This window comes from Diadema setosum, chromosome 8, assembly GCF_964275005.1.
Source record: "Diadema setosum chromosome 8, eeDiaSeto1, whole genome shotgun sequence".
Lineage (NCBI taxonomy): Eukaryota > Metazoa > Echinodermata > Echinoidea > Diadematoida > Diadematidae > Diadema > Diadema setosum.
In genome coordinates, this window is record NC_092692.1 from 30,124,335 (window position 1) to 30,148,511 (window position 24,177).

General features: G+C 38.7%; 1 protein-coding gene across 1 annotated transcript in view; it reads left to right on the top strand.

Moving 5' to 3' along the window:
* Nucleotides 1-24,177, top strand: part of LOC140232370 (uncharacterized) — a 118,627-nt gene that overhangs the window by 10,132 nt on the left and 84,318 nt on the right. The window contains exon 2 of the mRNA XM_072312496.1: nucleotides 13,862-13,941. The gene's annotated coding sequence lies outside the window, so the exon portion shown is untranslated. The remainder of the gene's footprint in view (nucleotides 1-13,861; nucleotides 13,942-24,177) is intronic.

Below are 24,177 nucleotides of genomic sequence, written 5' to 3' on the forward strand. Positions count from 1 at the left end.
TGTGTGTATCAATGTGTATGTGTGTGGGCACAGTATATTATGTATGCATGTATGTATGTATGTATGTATGTATGTATGTGTGTGTGTATGTGTGTGTGTGTGTGTGTGTGTGTGTGTGTGTGTGTGTGTGTGTGTGTCGTAGTTTCAAGAGTCCGTTTCCATGTGTGACGTACTATTAAGAGGATCTGTATTACAAGCTCTGACACCACGAAAGTATACAATTTCGTTACGGGGACATGTGTGTGCTCTGCGGTGCGTTATTCATTGCAATGGCGCAGTTCTTTCGATAGTGTCTTTTTCTTCTGATTTAGGGGAAGTCTCGAGACATACAATAAATGTCTTATTCCGTATATAAAAATACATTTGAATATACACCGTCGTGTAGAGGAACGTTGTTATCATTTCTTAACGGGAAAAGTTACCATCTGAAAAACAAAAACAAAAACATGCGGTGCTGGTGTGGTAAATCGTCAGCGGGGTGATAATGGCTTTGTGGTGGTATTTACACAATGAAGACATTGTCCGTACAGCATTGTGTTATGACGAATGAATAAAAAACACAATTTTCTCTTTTTTCTTTTTTTTTTTTGAATTCCTGTTTTGTAGGCTGTACGGCGATTTCTTCTTTACTCTGCATGCGGTATATCTGAACATGTAAATACCGCTTGATTCTTCGTGTGTCGCATGTAAATGCACATGCCCGCATCTGGTGTTTGTAGTTGGACTACATTGAACCAGAACAAACAGGATTTCTGTGTACTTTTATATATTGCTCTACGATGGCGGGCAGTGTTCGTAGAATGACAGAGAGGAAACCAAAATCCCGAAATCCTGAAAAGAAAACACAACAAATGCGTTTGTCGACTATTATTTTTTTTCCTCCTTATCCGAAAGAAGTATACCGAATGTGATTAGTGTTGTTTTGTTGCCGTGATAACAAGAACTCATGTCGACCGTGCTGTTTCTGCAATCGAATCGCCCACAATTTCAACGTAGCATTTTGAGCCTGTAGTATTCTATTCCGTCAAAAAAAAAAAAAAAAAAACCAACAACAAACAAATGCGAATATCCTTGGCATCAACGGTTGCCTTTTTATGTGGACTGTTAGATGCCAGAAATTTCCCTCTGTATAATAATACTATGTATGATACACCCGCATCTTACAGGCAATGAAGGTATTGTTCTTGTGATGGGAAATCCTTTCTGTAATGTTTCTAATGTTTCTCTGCTGTACTATACTCGCTTTTAACTTTAGACGCCGTAGCGACGACGGAAATCATCGTTTAATGATGAAGGTGACCGATAATAAATTATGACCCTTGATCACCCGGCGTATCAGCGACTCCGCGTTGCGTCGCTGCTCGGACGTAATGACACCATGTCATGATTAGTCCATTAGATCAAAGTGTTACTCCTCGGTGGGGTCCTGTCCGTATTAATCGTTCCAGGTCATTCGTGGGAACACATCCGGGCACGTGTAATTAGTAATCCATAGCTGCTTGGACATAACAATAGTCGTCATATTTTCAAGATGGCAGTTCTGTATATATACCCAATTAGATAATGTGCTCCCTGATGGTAGGGACAGCACGAAGTCGAAATAGGTGGATTCAGGGAGATGAAAAAGAGATCCCGGGCACCTCGCTATTATTTTCATGAAGACAATCATGCTCTTTTCATCGAAGCAACGGTTGAAGAGGATGAAAATTCATAGTGACGAAACCGCCATCGTGCTATTATCGCACCATGATCCGATATAATTCGTTGAAATAAGTACGGGGAGGAAATCGAATTAGTCGAGTAGAATATGTATGGGAGGGATGGTCTGCTTTTACTCCCCCCCCCCCCCCACCCCCTCCCAGTCTGGTCCCGTTCGTCCACATTTTGCTCTAACTCGAGCCCGAACGCGTTCCAGTGGAAACTGCCTAATCTCTTCGGCCAGCCACAAGTAGCTGCGACTGGTACAAATGTGTATAGACATTGTAGAGAACAATCAATACCGTGACAATTGACGAAGACAATAAGCCTAAGACCGTGGCATATGTCGAACACACGACGCTCTGTCTGTGTGCAGTGGGTAGAGGCTGTGATAAGGCCAAGGCAATAATAATGCAGCCCAGCAGCGGCACATTACCGAGGAGCACCGAATCGCGGCAACCCGGGCATTCGCGGGCACGCATGACCCTCGTACGCACTCCCACTGCTGCGAACAGGAGCATTGGATAAGGTGTGAGCACACCGTCGAACACCCCCTCAACATACGGAGACGTGCCTAGGGTATCTGTTTTGCAGCTCATTAATCGTTCCGTGCCACTGATAAGATATTTGTTACCGTTCAGCGAAAAGTTCGACGTTATTGTCCGTAAACTAGTCTTGTACTCGTCCATTTTCCCTTGCGTCGCCGCCGAATGCGTGATTTTATGTGGGAACGTACTTGCAATAGAATAGCATATTGTTCATAATAAAGTTGAGATTCTACTATTAAACGTATAACAGAGGCCCCCTTCAAACCTCAGTTTTCGCCATTACACTCGTCTGGGGCCCTTATTATTACCGATTCGTCAGGGCATGCCTGGTTTGATTTTGCGTCTACGCAATGCTCTTGCGTATTCAGTGAGAAAGCATATAGATGGAACGCGGCATAATGACACGGGCCCGACGCAGAAATCACGATTTGTTTCACGGAGATTTTTCTCGATTCGTTCTGAGGCAACTCGATCGGGTTGCATTATAATGAAGGGAAGATTCACAACAGATTGAATACCATTATATATGGAAATGCGAGTACAATTATCGTTATCGGAATATTGCATCATGTCAAAAACAACTGGGATCCACTTCGATATACTCCTTTTTTTATGTGCGCGTTCTTTGACTGATTACCATTTCATTTGCGTAAGACACGAGCGGACGTTTCAATTTTTCCAACCAGGGCGAATCTAGTATAACAATAATGTCGTCCCAATTCGATATATCCTATCAGAGTTGCTTTGGCATTATACAGAATTGTGCCAAAATTGCTGGATATGTAGCGGGTTTTTTTTTTCCATGTTGGGTGGAGAATTACTGTAACAGAGTGTTTCATTCCAAAATGACGCAGAAAGATGGATAGATAGATGGATGGATAGATAGAAAGATAGATAGACAGAGAGAGCAAGAGGGGAGAGAATATTTAAACATTGTACTGCTGTAACGGCAAGTCTTATATCAGTAAACACAGTGACCAATTTGTCATGCCTATTTGCCCAAGTCCCAAACGGTGCCAGAGGCATTATCGATAAATGTCACGTGTCCTATCTATCCACTGCAGGTACGGATCCACGTAACGTTTCAAGGGAATAGAAAGAAATGTCTGACTCCTATTTCAGCATCTGGAAATAATGTGCATAGTTGACATAAAAAGTGATGTATATTTCATGAATGCAATATGCCCACGCACACACATACACACACGTATGTGTGTGTGAATACATATTATATGATTATTTTAATCATATATGATATATAATGTATATTATCAATCATACATACATACATATATATATATATATATATATATATATATATATATATATATATATATATATATATATTGTGTGTGTGTGTGTGTGTGCCTATATAATGGCTATAGAACTACCTTTTCTTGACTTGCTGCAAAGCAACGATGTAGATGAGAATGGGGTAGGGAAGGATGAGTATAACAAAGTCTTGCAGGATATACAAGTGTAGTATAATCGTACCTCCGGAGACTGCTATAATGTCATCCATTTCAGTGGCCCACACTCGGTAATTCTGCGATTTGAACTCTGTTTATTCGGCCAATGCTTGGTGAAAAACGAGACCGAAGTTGTGCATGCTTGCGTAGAAGGCATATTATATACGCTATTATATTATCGTATAGCTTTATTATACCCGTCGAATTGTGCTTTTATACTCATAAATGTCACTCGACATCTTGTGTGTTTCTTTGTAGTATGGACGGTGCTCTCGAACTTACTGTCCTGAATATAAATGAATGATGATAGTAAAGATTTGCATAATATTATCTGCGGTTATTTTTATCTCCCTGTTTCGTATACGGACGTCGATTCCAGTGAACTCGGTCTGTGTATAATATTACTGTATCTTCCGTGCAGTCAGCATATTTTTGTTGTGTTGCTGTCTTACTTTTCACATTCACAATGCCTTCAGTTGCCTTGTATTGGTCATTCGGTATCCCTCCCTGTAAGGGTATCAAGTAGAATTCTGGTAACGTTTGAAATTTCACGCGCGACCTTTCTTCGTCCGATCGATTTCCATTCGCAGGAAAATCTTACCTGCAGACTTTGCTTACAGAAGCTCTTATATCCAAAATGACTCCAGAATCTTATATATCTAGGCCTGTGTATATAGATCTATACCTATATGTGAATATCTATATCTATGTCTATATCTTATCTATCTATCTACATGTATATATATATATGTATATATGGAGAGAGAGATTATTTATGTCATCACTATGATGTTTTGTTAAAGGTGTACTTAGTATATGGGCGATGTATATCTCACAGTATGCGTACCAATATTATTGTTATATGCCTCATCCTATAATGAGACTGAAACTGCATTCTCGCAGCAAGCTTTTAAATTCATAACCGTGTTTATTGTGAACGGCAGTATCTAGGTCCTCAAACTCGAAAGTTTGCAGCAAGCATGTTTATGCATAAACAAAAGGCCGAATTGCTCTTATATAGTACGTACGTACTATACGTACATAGGTTATTTATCTATCCGGTCTGGTCATTCATTCCACACAGCACGTATGTCGGATCATGGAGGTAGAACACAGCCTCCATGGTCGGATCATGCAGCGAGGTGACCGGTCGGCTCCACTGCGGTTTTCTGGCGACTCTCGGCTTAAATTCTCGAGGGATAGCCTCTTGCGCGGAGGCCAGAAGAACAAGGCGTGCTTGCATGCATACACATACACGCACACACACAGACACACACAGACACATACACACACTCCATCACACGCTCTCTTATACAGACATTCGACACATGACACACGCATACATACATACATACATACACAATACCTACATTTCAATATATAAATGCGTTTTGCCTACCTGAAAATAAATGTAGGTAAACATTTTATACATACAAATTACAATTATATAGGCCTACATGATATATTTTCATTTTGAATGTGGAAAATATTTGAAAACATACATAGGCCTACACACACACACACACACACACACACACACACACACACACACACACACACACACACACACACACACACACACACACACACACACACACACACACATATATATATATATATATATATATATATAAATTTTCTGCATGGTTATTATTATCAAGCAACGTTATGTTTGAGTTTAACATTTCGTCTATAATCAATCAAATCTATATTTAGAGTGTCTTTATTTCATGAATATTTGCTGTTATCGTATCATAAATTCCATTCACTGGTATATTATACAAAGACTGACCAGTGTTCCATATGGTATATAGCACAGGTTTTAATATTCATCAGTTTACAACAAGAATAAATCATTTCACATTATTTACATATAAATAGTTAGGCAGATACAGAATGTACGCGTGTTGGTATACAATGTAGAAAAACAATTAAGACAGCAAGGTTATATATATATATATATATATATAGGAAGAAGGCGAAAAGGAAAGAAGAAAGAGAGGGAGAGAGAAAAAAAGAAAGGAAGTGAAGTGAAAGAGATAAAAGAAGAGAAAAGGGGGAATGGAGAGCAGGAGGCGAACGCACATTGTGCGTGCACTTTGGTATTTGAGATACATTCACAGGAGAAATTGAATCGTTGATGTTTTGCGGATGGTTTAAAAAAAGATACAAAGAAATCAAATGGTAAAGAGATAACCTTTCAAGATTTTTCGCAGATTTTTTTTTTTTTTAAACCCCTATATCATCTGCGATGCTCATCTTTTACCTATCGAAACATTTCGGACGGATTCTGGTCAATGTCTCGAACATGATTAATTTGCAGGTTTCGATACTTTCAGGGAAAGTGAACGCGGTTGCTAATTTTTGTGGTCATATAGCTCGCAGTGCGAGACCTTGATTGCTTCACACTGCGTTTATCTCGTCAGGTCAAGGTGTTGTCGCTGCTGATACATCATCATCATCATCATCTTCTTCTTCTTCTTCTTCTTCTTCTTCTTCTTCTTCTTCTTCTCATCCTCCTTCCCCCTCCTCCTCCTCCTTCTTTCACCACGGTTTGGTTATAGTACGCCTCGAAAAAAAAAGACAAACAAAAACTACCAATGAGTGTATACTGGGGATGAAGTAAAGACAGTATAGTTTTCTATACATAGACACCAAGGAATGGCACTTATTTCATTATTGTCACCTGACATTAATATGAATGAAAAGACGGGCAGGGGACATATTATTAATAATGATCGTCGTCTTTATGATTGTTTTTATAATAAACGCTATTTAAATACGGATTGACGCATAATTTGAGACCCAGCTGTCTGTAAAATTTTAGAGAAAAAAAAGAAAAAAGAATCTAGTTCCTCTCACTGTTATCTTTTCTCCAATAATTTTAGATTTCTCTTTCAAAGCTTGCATTTGGTGCATTATGTTCAGAGTAATAATACATCACTTTCAGTGTTTGTATATACGAAATATAATAATGTGGGCGGTATTAGTTGCGTATGCAGAGCCTTTGCGAGGTTGAGATGCATGTGCAGTGGCAATGGTCGAGTCTTCAAGCGACTTGCGATACTTAATGCGCATTTACCGGCTTCCTTCTCCAAAAACGCAGGAGATAGCTTCCAAGAAATATTTCTTCTACATATCCAACGCTCTTTTTTTTCCTCAATATCTCCTATCCATGAACTTGAGCTGATCCAAACTAAAGACCGATAAAACACTTTAATTCTAGCTATAAGGAGAAAGAGAGTTAGAGCGGTACCTACACACATCGAAAGGTCGTTAAACGGCACTTTCAGTGACTTAAAAAAATTGTCGTACTGAGTATTTATATGCGTCTTTCATACGCCGACGGGTCGGGAGTAGTCAAGTGAACGAAAGTGCTCCCTATCCCGAGCCAAATTTAGGAGGATCTTAACGCGGTGTACCAGTAATCAAAACCATGGACTGAAACCGAGTTTTGAATGATGAAGCGCCACCTGATCTACCACGTTTATGATTGTTGAAGAATTATCATGATGTGCAGTAATTGGGTATAGCGGTATCTAGTGTCTAGTCATATGTCCGCCCAACATTGATTTTGACTTATATTTTACCATCACCCCGGTAACTCTACATGACATTCAGTGTTTGATTTTGATCAATTATGATTAATATTGGTGCCAGCGGCGGTCAAATCTGACAATTATACATAAATTACAATGACAAATACGCAGAGATGGTCAGTCGAAGAAATTAAATGAAACTTATTTCATCAGCAGTGGTTGAAGAGTATTTTTTTTTTATGTCGTTCCGTTGTTTAAACACTTCCAGTTATTTTTTTTTGTGTTTTCCATCAAACCCAAACGGCAATCCTACGGGGTGCGTCTGCGACCGAGTGAACTTGTGTAGCGTTGGTACATCACAATAGGCACCAACGACGAAAATCCAGTCCCACTGACGAACATGTGCGCCTGACAGGCAGTGTGAGGTCAGAATGGTCAATGCGTTAAAGGGAATCGCGAGTGACTACTCTATGCCATTCTCGTCTCTTCGCTGAAAATATCTCCCCGTATGCTGGGATGTAGAAAGGATTGTTCTAGTCATAGTACATGTACATACATGTACATAATTCGGTATCATATTATGCGGTGTCAAAATTTTCTAGCAGTACCGTGGTATGTAGGGTATTGGTGTTGTAGAGAACGTGAATTGAAGTTTGACGTTGATTTCTGGTAGAAGAGACATTTACAATTTGTGATTTTGTAAGCGTTTCTTCGGTGCTGGGCTATTGTGTGCTACCTTTTTTTTTAATTATCATTACCACCGTATACGTATTTTTCAGAATGTCGATGTTTTCCTATAGGTGGGCATATAGGTAAAATAGTGGTCTGAAAAGGGCCCGTGAACTTGTAGGCCTATACACTTGTACTGGCTGAATTGGAGCGATTTTAGGTTCACATCTAATGACGAATGTAATTTGATGCTCCTTACCTACCTGGCCCGATTCATAGATATTCCGAGAAGAAACATAAGGGCGATCAGTATAATCATGCATATCGTATTGTATAGGAAACAAAGAAATTGCTTCGTGGACAAAAAAAAAAAAAAAAAATGTATAATGATATGGCCCGTTATACAAAGTCAGAACAATATTGTAGGCCTTTATGATATTTTCGCGGTACAACTTTCATGCAGTTTGTAGCTGCAGTGTGATAGCATCTTCGTATCTTTCGCAAGCAAAATTGTAAACTGTGGAACGCTGATGGTTTTCAAATAGTGTAACCTCATGTTTTCAGTTGTTAAAGGACAAGTTCACCTTCATTAACATAAGGATTGAGAGAATGTAGCAATATTAGTAGAACACATCATTGAAAGTTTGAGGAAAATCAGACAATCCGTTCAAAAGTTATGCATTTTTGAAGTTTTTGTGCAGTCACCGCTGGATGAGAAGACTACTGCAGTGTATGATGTCACATGCGCACAACAATATAAGGAAAATCTTGCAAAATTTCATCTTTTGAAAAAAGTGCACATTCCCTTGACTCGTTACTGACATATGTTATGGGTAATATTATTCCCATTGCCGTTAGAAAGAGGAAAGTCAAGTGCTCTTTTATTATGCGAAAAAAGTGAAAATATGTTGAATTTTCTTTACATTTTCTTTATACTGTTGTGCTCATATGACATCGCAAGCCTTAGTAGTCAAATTTTAAAAATTCATAACTTTTGCATCGATTGTCCAATTTTCCTCAAACTTTCACTGATGTGTTCTATTAATATTGCTGCATTCTCTCAATCCTTATGTTTATGAAGGTGAACTTGTCCTTTAAATTTTTAATTCTTACTTTTGTTTGCGCGAAGTACAAGAACAGTGGAATTCCCAAACTCGAGTACAAGGCTCGAAATTCATGTCATGATCTGATCATCTCGTAACTGCAGTGCGCACTTGCGTGCATACTAGCGCAAATGTGTGTGTGTGTGTGTGTGTGTGTGTGTGTGTGAATACATATTCGCCATACACCTTCATGTTCTTTTCATCATAGTCGTGACAACCTTTATTACAGGTTTGGACATTTGCCTCGGAATTTGAAACGAGCAAAATGAGAATCATGCATATCATCACTGTCCATGATCTCATGGATGTGGTTACAAGCGGCCCGTTAAAAAGGAAATCCACCCGAAAAATGAATAGACTTCAAAAGAAAGAGAAAAATATTCCCTAGAGAACGATGCAAAAATGCCAAAAATCGAATATGCTTTTACTTGTATCAGCTAAAAATACAAGTAAAAAATCCGAATTTCATATATATTGTATGAAAAAATGTGAGGATATGACATCATCAATTCGCTGATTTAAATATTCATAAGGACTGATCAAGAAATGTTCCCGGAAATATGTGAAATTTCAAAATGTCATGTCTTCCTTATTTCTTATCCGATTTTTGTCATTTTTGTATCGTTCTGTATATAGGCAATATGTTTCTCTTTCTTTTCAAGTTCATTTATTTTTTGGAGTGGATTTCTTCTTTAAAGATTACACTTCATGTTAGATTTGATAGCACTTCCCATCATTTTTGTGCTATGTATTGCAAGCGAGGGAAGATGCACATTTTTAACTGTGCTATTTCCGTTCCAGTGCGAACAGGGATTTCTCATGCTTTTTACTTCGTCTTCTTCTTCATTTTTTCTCTCCAAGATGTGCGCCATTGCATAATTATTTCAAATGTATTGCAAGACAGCTCACGAGGGAGCGGCGCGACTCATCACTCTCTCTCTCTCTCTTGCTCTCTCTTTCTCTATATACATATATACTTATATCTATCTATCTTTCTATCTATCTATCTATCTATCTATCTATCTATCTTTCTATCTTTCTGTCTATCTGTGTATAGATCTTTCTATCTATCTGTCAATCCATATATCTATCTTTATATCTATCTGTGTCTATCTATCTATCTATATTTCTATCTATCTATCTATCTATCTATCTATCTATCTATCTATCTGTCTATCTATCTATCTGTATATCTGTATATCTGTATATCTATCTATCTATCTTATTTCTCTCTATCTTTTCACTCCTTTTTTCCTCCTTAGTTCTGTTGTTAATTATATGTTACAGCTAATTCTTTCCTGCCGCTGTGCACATGCCAAGTATAAAGGAATGACTGTAACTTCTTTTCTTTTTTTTTTTTTTTTTTTTTTTTTTTTTTTTTTTTTTTTTTTTACTTTAGATCTTCATAACTTTTTCGACAAGAACGAAATAGGGGTACCTTGGATTTGGATATAGCTCCGATTTATCTCACAAATATTATACCGAGAAAACGATCTGGTGAATATCCATTTGAGTTTTCATATTTTGTTTCTTATTTTTTCCCCTCTCTCTTTCTCGCCTGCGATCCAGTGTTGTGGGCTTATTCTCACGACACGATGTGTTCACATACTATCTTGGGTGTCAGTATTCTGCACACGAACAAAGCCATGGGTGCATTTAATTGTGGGGTATCTTGTACTTAACAGCGTCCACTTACGGAGCCCCGATGCTCGTTGCAATGTCGCGTTTCTGGATAGTGATACTCAACGCGGAATGTCAATTGGTATTTTCATTGCACACGAAGCACAGTCAATGCTCGCATGGACCGTCGTTTTATGTTATACCACGAATCGGGGCATATAATTTCAGAATGAAACAGAGTGAGCGATATTTTGCGTCACAAGTCAGTTCAGATACACTTTAATGAAAGGACTCGCCAGCTCCTCCTCATCTTTTTCAGACTGCGTGCCGAGCACAAAGTCAATTAGCAAGTTCTCTCCCTCTCTCCAGGGTCTCGTTTATAGCAAAGCAGTTTACAACAATTGCAACTTACAACAATAACGCAGTTGCCATGACAGCTGCTAAGCAATAACCAATCAGCTTTGTGCACAAAAAATCGTTGCCAGGGTAACTGCAATTATTGCAACGTGCAGGAACTGCGCACCTCTTTGTGACACGGGCCCATAATCCGTATACAGTATTCGCTCCTTTGTCGACCTGAGCCGTCGGCTCGGACCTGACGGACATTTCCTATAAAATATGCGTTAGTGTGGGGATTATTTTCATGGACCCTGACAACATTGTATATCTTTGGCAAGTGTTAGTATAGACGTGTGTGTTTCGTCTTCATTTCTCTCGTCTCATGCCCCTTTTATTCCCTAGGCCCATCTGTCAATCCCCTATCGTAGCTATCAGTCTATCAATTAATCTATCCATCCATCTACTTGTATATCTATCCATCATAAAATCTCTATCTATCTATCTATCTATCTATCTATCTATCTGTGATATCTATTTCTATCTATCTATCTATCTATCTATCTATCTATCTATCTATCTATCTATCTATCTATCTATCTATTTTGTATTTTTGTATTTATTCATTTACCACTTGTGGGATGGATAGCCCTTTCAGCAAATTGCTGTTTTTCGAAGGGGTCCAACCAAAGTAAAAACAACATAACAATACACAAAACATTCAATATTGGAGAGTATTAAAAAAAAAACAACAAATGGAAAAAATGACTGTACAAGAAATACACAAATTTAGCTGAAACAGTAAACAAATATAAATATACGCGAGGTACATATAAGGAAAAAAAGAACTCAAACAATAAGGAGCAATATCTATTTCTATCTATTTCTATCTATCTATCTATCTATCTATCTATCTATTTATCTATCTATCAATCTATCTATACATGTCTATCTTTCTATCTATCCATCTATCTGTCTATCTACCTTCGTACTTATCAATCTATCTGTCTGTCCACTATATCTAATTGAAGCCCTATGGCCTATGTATATATCATATCTATCTGTATATCTGTCTGTGTTACCAATACTTCATGTCACTCTTTCTCTTTCTGTCATCATATCTCCCTGGTCGTCTACATAATAAATTGTACTTACTTCCTAATACAGCATAATTTATATCTCACGATAAATGAAATAACACTCTGCGCGGAATAGTCAAGATCTTTTCTGATCACTTGCACAACGAGGATTGTAATTTACAGACCAAATATTCGCAATTCCTTTGCCTGTTTTGTTTTCGCAAGAATGGCAAAGCGGAAGAACTATATTGTAATTCATGTAGTCTTAACCGACGAGGGCTGTGTAATGTACAGTGTTATGATATAATTATGCATTACATTCAGAATTACAATTCAGAACATTAAAAAAAAAAGAATGAAATCACACAGTCATAAGCGACTGGTCAATACCAAGTGGATGTACATAGTGGTAATACAGTCCTTAACCCTTTGTGCGCCAGTGAGTCAAATACACACAAAGTTCACACAATTTAACATCTATGGACAAGATATTAATGTAGCAGGCAGAGGGTTAATAACAATTCACCATGTTAGTCTTTGTCATTCTAATGTATTGCTCTCCTATGAAGTTCTGAAATTGTCTGAATTCAAGCTCAAGCTTCCTTTTACGATATTTCCTATAAAATTTCCATTTATCTGTTTTGAAATGTAACTACCACTGGATCAAAATGCCTCAACCTGGAAGGAGGCACCCATAGCGTGCATGTTGTCGATTTCCTTCCATTTTCTACGATTGCTCCACACGTTTCCGTCACCATCACAGTTCGACGCCGGTCTTTCCTTTTGTCAAAGTCGTAGGACCTAATATATTATTCCGACAGCCAAAATATGTTACATTAGTGATTGAGTGCGCTGTAAATGCCTTCATTTTGAAACCCAAACGATAATGCTTTGCACGTCACATGGCGATTCCTATAACAGCTCTGTAGACTGTAAAGCTCTACGCTTTAACGCTACCAACGGTAGATAAATGTGCGGTTCTGCACTGTCAAGAAAGTGATTCTCCCGAAGTGAAATTTGGGTGATGACTCCCTTTAAACTTGAAGAGTCCGAGTCGAGTCCGAGCGTCGCATACGTGTACGATAAGTATGTGTGTGTGTGTGAGTGTGTGTATGATGTGATGTGTGTGTGTGTGTGGATAATGTGTATATGTGTATGTATATGGGGTGTGTGTGTGAGTGTGTGTGTGTAAGTGTATGAGTGTGTTACCAAGGCTGTGCGTGTTTACGGCCCGTTGCTCGCTCGATGCATGAAGCGTCGTATGCTCCGGCCTGGCGCCTGCGGACACTCGGCGAAGTCGATGCGGCGCGCACTGGCACGAGCGTCTTTCGCCACCGCCTCTCCAAAACGAGTTATTCGGCCGTACCCTCTGTTCGCAAATGTTCGTGCGTACATTAGTTCCTTGTCTTCACTCGGTATTTCAGCATGTTCCAGTCCGCAATGTTTGTTTTGAGCATTTCCTTTTGTAATTCGCTGGCATTACTTGGCGAAAGAGTGAACTGCGTGGTTATTGACGATGAATCGGAGGAATATTGTGATGAGCCATAACATACCATATTGATTCAAGTGTACGGAGTGACCCATGTTATGAAATGTTACTGGTTTACATTGTTACAGAATTTGAACTGATTTTCAAATGTGTTCCTGCCACTGTAGTGGTGGACCAATGGTAGAAACACACCTCTCGTTCTTTCATGATCGTACCAATTTCTGATGGTCTCGTCAGTATTTATCAATGCTATACAACACGACCGATGTCTTTCATAGGTCTATAATATGGATTATCCTTCTCATTTGCAGCGAGCAATTGTACAGGCACGTACGAAGTGGTACTGCTGACTCCGTGTAGACGGTCATGATTCTCATCAACTCATTATAAGGTAAAATAATACTTCCTTCATATTCATAAAAGTGACTGTATGTTTTATGTGTCTGTTCATTTAATTATATTGCTGTTCTCCCATGTACTCCGTGATGAAATTAGTAATGCCGCAACCTATCGCGATGTGCAGAGAACTCGAAACATTAAGCTGTTGAAAACGCTGGCGCTCCTATATATCGGACGACGGCAATTTTCGAGCCCCACATCTGCGGCGTCCTCTCGGCTCAGCTACCGCTGGCTCATATTCGCTGCCCGTTGCGGCGCGATTACTCGACCAACGTACAGCCCCTTTTCTTTATACCACAGCTCTTAGGGTAGGCCCTATCCTCCCGCATCACTATTTGTGTCACCCCTTACGGGTATGGTACTTCACATACTGTAGCCATCATCAGGCACCTCATTCGTGTGCTACCAAGTCTTGGTCTTCTAATGCATATTTGCCGATTTACCAGTTAGCCGAGCCAGTATTTTTTCACCATTACTACGATTCTTCTCTGCAATATTTTACTGTTGGCGCATGCCCAGATGTCATACAGAATGGCAGTGTTTAGGCTGACGGTGTCATGTTTTGTCTGGTCCGTGGCTAATTTAACCACCATTTTGGCGCCAGGCGCGATTCCTGGTATTCAATTCGATCATTTTATGTGCATATACGAACGTGTATTCTTTGAATTCAAGATTGCGTTCAGCAGTTACAGCAAGAACACACTGAACAAAATCAAGTGAATGAATATCGTGAGAGCGATGTATCTGTGTGTGTCAGTGTGACCTTCATCGATTTTTTTTTTTCTCTTTTGCGGCATGAAGTGCATGAATATCCTTATTTCGTGATATCATCTTACTATTCTTAGCACAGAATTTCATTTCCCCTCCTGAAGCCCACACGGACTCAACAGACTGATGGCAAGAATTATTCCAAACGTCTTTGAACATAATGATGTCATAGCACCTCCGGAAGATCGAAATGAAGATATTATTGTTCGTACTGGTTTATACTTGAGACATAGTCACGTAAAAAGAAGCTGAAAATTAATGTCTTCACAAAGTTCGTGTCTGAGACGTTTAGTTTTTATGATCTCATACACAATAAGATGTCCTCAAAATTGGAATATCGCAACTGTCTATACACAAATGTTTTGTCGATCTGATCCTCAAATTACCTGCATGGTTTCCCAGCTTTTCATTTCATCAATGAGGTTTATTTCATACTTTTATCTCTCTATATCATCGATCTAATGGCAACTTGTTAACGAAAACGGTCACCTAGCATTACCTTTTACGTAACTCAAATCAATAATAAGCACTGTTGGAATTACCAACGGAAAAAAAAAAGATGAAAGGGAAATGAATGACAGGGGACGGTGGACCTAGATTTAAAGGCATAATTTACCATTTGCAGATGAAAGCATTAGTGCTATAAAATAGTTCTAAAATGTGAGTTAGGGATAGAAACAACCACTGTCAAAATTTGAATCCGTATAATCGATGTTAAGTGTTGTTAAATACACAAAATGTGAACAATAGTTATAATAAAAAAATTTCCAGACTAAACCGTATACAGTTACGGTTTATTGAGAAAAACCCTGATATCTCCTTATATTTTAGGTTTTACTGCAAATATTTCATATGGTAGGATGTTTTATGATACAACAGACCTACACATATGCATCAAATATGATATCTTGAAAATTTTTGAAATCACTGCTCCCAAAGGTAAACTGGACCTTTAACCACAACGGAGCATAACTCGCTTTGTTGCACAGTGTGCTACTCGAAGGACGCGGTGTTACGGGCAAAATCTGGTGTGATTGTCAAAAAAGAAAGCGAAGCAAAGCAAAGCGCCGTGACAGGATTCGGTGACCGGATTTTAGTTTACAGAACGCAGGTCTTTGTCTGAATACCGACGGTTTAGTTCTTATCGTTTACCTCACCAAACCGTGCATGCATATAATGCTATTTCCCAGCTTTGAACGTCCGTATTCCAAATTGAGAAGGAGAACCCCCCCAAAAAAAAACCCAAACAAAAACAAAGCAAAACAAAAAAGAGAAAGAGAGGGAAGGCGATTTTAGAACAATGGCAGACATCATAACGGTATGTATTTGTTTACCTTTTTGAGAGGGAAGTTTATGAAATACGTGTTCCGGTTTAACTGTTATGACAACATTTCTGCGCATGTTGGACGTTGATTTTTCTTAGTCATGGGTATATTGGTTTGATGGGAATGATTGAACTTTTCCTTGTGCTATTATACACACGGCATAATATAAAGGACCCACAATCCCGAGTCGAAATCCAAGGCAGAAAGCCAAACATATTTAATTTTCCCCATCTTTTTCTTTTGTTGAATATTGTAAAGTAAGCCGGCTTTCATTACGGAGAATAAAACAATAAAAATTTGCCAATACAACACTGTACCAGCAAAATTATCACAGCCAGTTGCTGTATCCCCCATTTATAGTTGAAAGACTATGTACGTGTCTTACCTTGCATTATTATCGCGCGTGTACAGTTTGTCCCTCAATTTTCATGGTGTCAGGAACACACATTGCTCTTATATCATTAACAAGGATGCTTGATATCTCTGTTTTTTGTTTATGTGAATTCGTTTATTTTGTCTGCTTGTTGTTTGTTTGTTTGTTCGTTTTGTCGATTGCTGTGGTACACATCAAGAAGTGACCAGTCATCAACAAACATGCGGTATTATACTTCATGACGAATAAGCCGTAGCCCAACAGGCCTGCTACTAGGCCAGCAATGTATATGTACTTCTACGTGCCTTATCAAGACCATAGACTATCTTTGTCCTCCAACGGAGAAAGGGATAAAAGAAATAATGGAAATATTAATGCGTCAAATGGCTCGTTTTCAAAGCGGTGTGTACGTGACGCAAGAGAAACAAAATTTTCCCGTCGAAACAATTTAGTGTCAAACTTTTCTGGTAAGTAGGTAATCGTCGAGTAAAGCTATTATACACGGGGCGGGGTGGTACCAGGGAGGTGGATGTTTATGTTATTGTTGTTTTTGTTTTTGTTTTCGGACACGTGTTATCAATCAGGTCCCCTTGAGAAACGCACAGAGGCAAGAATGAAAAAAAGAAAGTAAGAAGAGAAAACAACATAAAGAAGTGAAGACACTAGTTTCTTCAGTGGAGAGAGAGAGAGAGAGAGTTCCTTTAACTGGCTCGCTGTAATAATGAGATTCGGGAAGTATCCATTATTGTTGATTTGGGTTTCCCGGACCAGACCTGTGCCAGCTTTGCCCATGCTTCATTGCCCAGTTGTTGTTGTTGTTTTTCTTTTTTTTTCTCTTTTTCCAAATCCCGTAATGACGCAACACCCTTGCCCATTCGCAAATACCCAAATTATATCTGAGGATTATATAACCTTATGTAATAAAGTTCATGAAGAAGGGGGAAAATGGTGTTGGGGAGAAGCGACAATGCATTTAATCAGCAGAAACGTGACGTCGTTGACATTGGTAAATATATATGTGTTAATTTCATTCATCTCTTGTATCTTTTATGGACTAAATTGATCGACTTGAGCGACTGAATTTCGATTGCAAGAGTTTTAGAATAAACTAAACAACAGCAACTACAAAGAACTTTATTGAAAAAAAAATACACTGGTACAAAAAGACTAATGATCTGTTGTAGCCCTTTAAATAGTTGCACTCGTATATTCTTTTTCCTGCTGTTTTAATTAGCTCAACTACCACCTGAGTCAAAAACGTCTTTTTGGTTTAGGGGGTCTTGCATGTGCAGCGGGTGTATCTGCCCATGGACCTACGTAGGTCCATGATCTGCCGAACGAAATGTCGTATGTTATACGCCGAAACCAGGGGATAAGACGACTCCCCCTGCGTAAATGAACACAGCTCACGATCGTAGGGACCGCCACACGTGCAAGTGCACGAAGAATACGTAAATAAAGTCGTTAAAACGGCATAGTTTATACCCACATGGATTTAGTGAGGCTGAAACATCTCGCGTGACCTCTAACCTCCGGTTGACCCGCTGAGGTCACGCGCTGCCAGGACGTCCAGCTCAAGTGGAAGACTGTGTGATAGGATCGTCGTCGGTGGAAAACGGAGCGAAGACCCTGGATCCTCAAGAACGGGCATGCGCAGGTGTGGAAGACATTTCGATATCGTACGTGGTTGAAATGTAACTGGAAGCCGCTGGACCCGGGGCTTGTTTTACAAAGACTTGCGATTGATCTTACGTGCGATTTATTGAGCGTAACTCGCTGAATCGAGCGCAAGTCCAACATTGAACGTAGGTCCTATTTCATAAAAACACTTACGCTTGATTTCAAGAAAAATCAAGCGTAACTAAATCGCGAAGTTGTTTATATGAAACGCAATTTGCGATTGCTTGCAACTTTCGCTCAATCTTTATGAAACAGGCCCCAGGAATGTTACACAGCTGTCTACCTTCTAATTCATAGCAACGAAGAAAGAGAAGAAGAAGAAGAAGAGCAACAACACCAGCAAAGTGCCATCAGCCGTATCCGATTCCGATTCCGAGATTTTTGGTAAAACCAAGGAGGTATGAGCGTCTCATACCTCCTTGGTAAAACATCCTTTTTAGCTATAAGCACCATGATATGAATTCTTTGGTTCACAGTGCAGAAATCAAAATGCTCAATGGGGTGTATTGGGGAATGCAAATTATACCGATAAAACTAAGTAAGACATTTTTGTTACAGGAAGGTAAATTGAAATAGCTAAAACAACATTAGTTGCCTATAACCAACATGAGAAACACATGAGAAAATATTTTACTAAGAGTGTTTGTGTTCTATTTCTTTTTGTTTTCATCCCCTATCGTATAGACCTAAACGCTACAAAAACTCACTCCAAACCTGATTTTGTAATTAATCACTTACAGGTCTTTACGTGTATGTGTTTTTTCTCAGTCTGCGGCGTTCAAGTTTGAAATAATATTATCATAATTATTAATAATTCGTTGAATGTAATTTTCTTGGTTTCACTGTACATAGAACGTAAATCATTTTGGGCATGACGAATGACAGTATATAAAAAAAAGAAGATAGGTGTCATTGACCGAACCAACGTAGCAATGACTACGTATATACCGCCACGGTAAAGCAGTGTGTGTTTTAGACAACGTACGTGTTGAGCGAGGGATCCCCTCAAAAGTTGCCACCCGTGCTATATAGCGGCGAGCCATAAAAGCGTGCATGGGAACATTTCTGTTGTCGTTGTTGTACCAAATGCTTTATAGACTTGTGCACGAAAATATTATAAGTGTCGTTTTGATTGCCTGGCAGTCATGTTTACATTTGATTGTATTTTGTCAATGCAAACTCGTCAAGCAACAGTGACATCAATAAGCTCTATTCTCCATATTGGCCGACTTCCTTCGTTATTTCCTCGGTGAATCACTGTGTTGATAAATCAATATTAGATTATTTTAATTCTTATGTAGAAGAAAGCTGGAAATTGTCCCCGGAAATCCAGTGCGCTCTGCACCCACCGCTTCGTTCTATCTGGACGTAATAATCACAACCCAGCCATTTTTTTTTTCACTGTCGTATTATTGAACGTGTGTGTGTGTGTTGGGTGGGGGGGGGGGGGGGGACTGACAAAAATTGCAAGAGTACATGTTTTAAAAAATGCACACACACACACACACACACAAAAAAAAAACTTTTGTGGGTGTCCCAATGGTTATAAAAAGCCTTCAGCATCGGTGAGCTAACACGTGCTAATATCATATACCGCACAGTGTAATTGGAAGACTGTATAAACTGTGATATCCAGGATCTTCGTCAGGAGCATTCGACCTCATAATTCTGGCGTCATGTTTTGCGGGAATAAATCACTGATCAGACTCACAAAGCGTATCAGAGCCGAATATATTACTTGGCGGTACATTATTTCATATATATCTTGACATTTTGTATGATATTGCAATAACCAAAATATATACGTATTTATGAATGAATGTTGTGATGATGAGGCAACATAACGTAAACGAATATCACGTTGCAAGTTACGGAGTTGGGCTTCAAAAAAAAAAAAAAAATAGATCCAAAGCATGATTATTTGCATTAGAGAAGTTCGGATGGTTTGATTTGACCAGAAACGTTACCTTTCGTGGAGTTAATCGTGATATACTCGCTCACAGCACGTTATGAGTTACGTTGCGTTATTAAGACGGCAAGGGGGGGGGGGGTGAAAAGCAATGGACGCTGGGCAAATATCGTACCGTGGTAGGTGAAAGTGAAGATGGAAATTTTTTTTTCCTGCACGCGGGTGTATACTAGTATATGCTGATGCCAGGAGGAGCGAGCGGTAGGCTTGGCCGTACGATGATTGCAGCTAATGGACACTCCAATCCCGCATCTATCGGCTAATACCCACTAAATTGTGGATTATTGTCTTCTGCTTACGTCTCCCATATCGCATTGCACTATCAATATTGTTTTCGGAGACCTAAAATCGTTTGCAACAATTTTGACATCCTCCTGCGCGGATGAGCGTATACCTCGCTTATCACGACATTTTCCCCCCTCTCTCTCTCTCTTCGTATCACCAAAATCCCCCCCCCCCCCCGTCGCCGTCCCTACTACGCAAACATTACACGCAAGTATAGCCACTCCTCATCTTCAGGTATATATCCCAACGTATTTCCACTTCTGTATTTTGAAGGCGAAATAAGGATCCGTTGGTACACAAGATGTATCATACATCTTTAGGTTTATCTGTCCTGTGTGAGTTCAGCAACAGTCTTCGGCATGACTTTGTGGTTTCGTGGCGTCAGAGTAACATGTCTCGAAGCGAACTCCCAATCAGGCAGTAATGAGCAGCAAAATCTTTCTGGAATTAGAAGATGGTTCTTTTACCAGAAAGAAATTCAACAAACAAACAAACAAAAAACAAAACAAAGACCACAACAACCGCAACAACAACAACAACAACAGCAAAACAGTTTAATTCATGTGGTATGCAAGCTAACCCCAAAAGCGGGTAATTCAATTCATTATTATGGACGTAAAAAGAACAATATTCTCCATTTGAGAAACGAAAACGTCCTTGGAGAAAATCTGTGTCATGTTTATCCGGATGGCTGATTATGCCATGAATATAAATCACATAATGCAAGCTTGGATTTCGTGAAACATCCGCGTACACACAAAAGTACAGAAACCTTCTTGAGATCTTGTAAATCGTATACGTATACGAAGTCACTTACGCAGGCATTAGTATGTTGGACCACGTTTTGTCGGCGACATGATAATCTTGTAGTTATTGGGCTATTTCTCCTGCTATATCCATCGTTGTTATTGTAAATTGCTATCATCATCATCATCATCATCATCATCATCATCACCATCATCATCGTCATCATCGTCATCATCATCATCATCATCATCGCCGTCACAATCATCAATCATAATTTCGTCTACGTCTATAAAAATACGTGTAGGCCTATTAATTAATGGCGTCGACTCGCTATCTACACGCCGAGACCGTCACATTCCCACGGGCACTGTGTTTTTGGTGTTGCATTTTGTATAAGACCATCCTGATATGAATGAGAAAACTTAGGCAATAGCTTAGTGCGAGTACCAATGTGCAATTTCAAGATAACAATGAGATACGATTTTCTGTGGTGATTTATATATGAAAAACCTTGTGTACCTTCATCCTGCATGCAACATCATGAACGGTGTAGGGATTTTTTTCTCCCGTTAGAAACAGTCTCAACAAACCATATCGAGTGTGCCCTGAGTCATCTCAAGCTACAAGTCTCCTTTTATTTTCTTTAAAAGCTTCCCCAACCCATTTCCCTCTGGCTATGAATATCTGTCTTCATGTAATAATAATATCAATAATAAAATAAATACTTCAAGATCGTGTTGTTTCTCAAGCATTGGATTACTCACTCAAAACACGACCAAGCGAAACAACAACAACAACAACAACAGCATTAGCAGCATCCTCGCCAGCAACAACAAAGATTACAACACCAAAACAAAACAACGACAACAACACAAAACAACAACAACAACAACAACAACAACAACAACAACAACAACAATAAAGCCTCCATCGCACGTGATGCACGTATATGTAAATCACCGAAGTCATGTTGGGACCATGAACTTCCATTATTCAAGGAAATACCCCACATCCGCTGCACTTCGTGTGGGGTCTCCCGCTGCGAGGCCGTTCATTGGTGCAATGTTGACCGCGCGCGCGGGATAGATCTAGATAGGACATGGTAGATTTTTTTTTTATTTTTTTTTTTTGCTGTATGACCATGGCCTGACATGAGAACAAATTCATCGTTTCCTCCTTATGAGGACAAGAAGATCCATATGCAGAAACACGTAAATTAAAACTTCTGATGGGGCGATTTTTTTTTTCGACATTGACGAACCAAGAGGCAGTTTGACTGAGTTAAATTTGGTGAAGTAAGTATGATGATGTCAGCTGACGTGTAGGCATACTGAGTTTGTATTTATATATAGCGAGAGAGAGAATATATATATATATATATATATATATATATATATATATATATATATATATATATATATATATATATATATATAATTCTATTTATATACATTGAGAGAGAGAGAGAGAGAGAGATTCTGAACAGTCGGAAATATCGCATAACACATAATTACGAACATTTTCAGTTTAGACAGCATAATATAAATTTAAAAGTTTCAGCCGTGTATGGGAAGTAATATGAATAATGTATATAATAATATCATTATACAGAAATAATATCTATCTATCCATCTATCTATCTATCTATCTATCTATCTATCTATCTATCTATCTATCTATCTATCTATGTACACTGTGCGATATACAGAGTATCTTTTCGTCGTATAGTTCGTTTTGCCATGGTCCTTATAAAGGCCCCAGCAGGCTATTGATATCTTACGTGCACTGATAGATAAAATCCAAATTTATTTGTGGAAACGTCAGTGAGTTCATGATAACAATTTTTGCTTTTTTTTTGCACGAATTGCTTTATTTCCTGATTCAATTCAGTGCAGTTCAGTTCAATTCAGTCATATACTCTACTCCCATCCAACAAAAGGTAATGCATAATACAAAGCTTACATTTGACATTATGTTGTCTAACCATTTAAAAAAAGTGCAAGTCATGGAGTATGGAGTATCGTACAAAATTATTTGATAAAGTTGAAGATAAGACGACCTTTATTAATGATGAATGATTAGACTCGTATTGCTTTCATGTTGATGAAATGGTTAACGCTATAATTGTGTCATGCAAATGTCATATTTCGTAAATGTAAATTCATCTTTGTAATGATAAATAAGAATAATAAAAATGATAGTAATGATGATGATGATGATAATGATGATGATAATAATAATGATAATAATAATAATAATAATAATAATAATAATAATGATAATACTACTACTACTATTATTATTATCATGTCGCATCGTCATCATCGTCATCATCATCATCATCATCATCATCATCATCATCATCATCATCATCATCATCATCGTAACGGAAACAATAGTAATGATGATAGTAAAGTATCTTATTTACCTTGGATAAATAAATATTAGCACTGTTCTTCAAGAGATTCCTGCCATTATCATCATGATCATTACCCCAACGTCACCAGGTACCATTTATCGCACCTGGGTCGAGAGGGACATCGTGGGTGTGAACATCTTGTTCAAGGACGTAAGCACTTGGCAGCTAGGGCTCGAACTCGGGACCTCCATTTCAAAGTCGAGAGTCTCATCCGCTTGACCACAATGCCCCCATAAAGTGGCGTCATGTTATGATCTGTTATTATGATCAAGGAAATAAATCTGCACTCCCTTTCACTTTCGTGTAATCGGTATTCCGATTTTGTTGTTGTAGAATTATGTATCAAACGTGTTGCACGTTTCCTTTTTGAAGTGATATGCTCGGTTGTATAACGATGTGGAGTCCTTTGCAATTTTGGTATCTTGAAATCACGTGGTAATTTTGTAGCGAAAATTCCTGTCCAACACCTCCCCCCCCCCCCCCATTTAAATTATACGAGTAGACAGGAAATCCGAGGGTGATTATTTTCATAACGCGGCCTGGTGACAATGCGCCTTCCATATTCAAGAAGAAAATCAACAATGGAAACACTAGAGGACATCAACTCAATATTTTTCCCCATTCTGAACTGGAAGTCAAACCTCATTATTATTTCAGCCTGA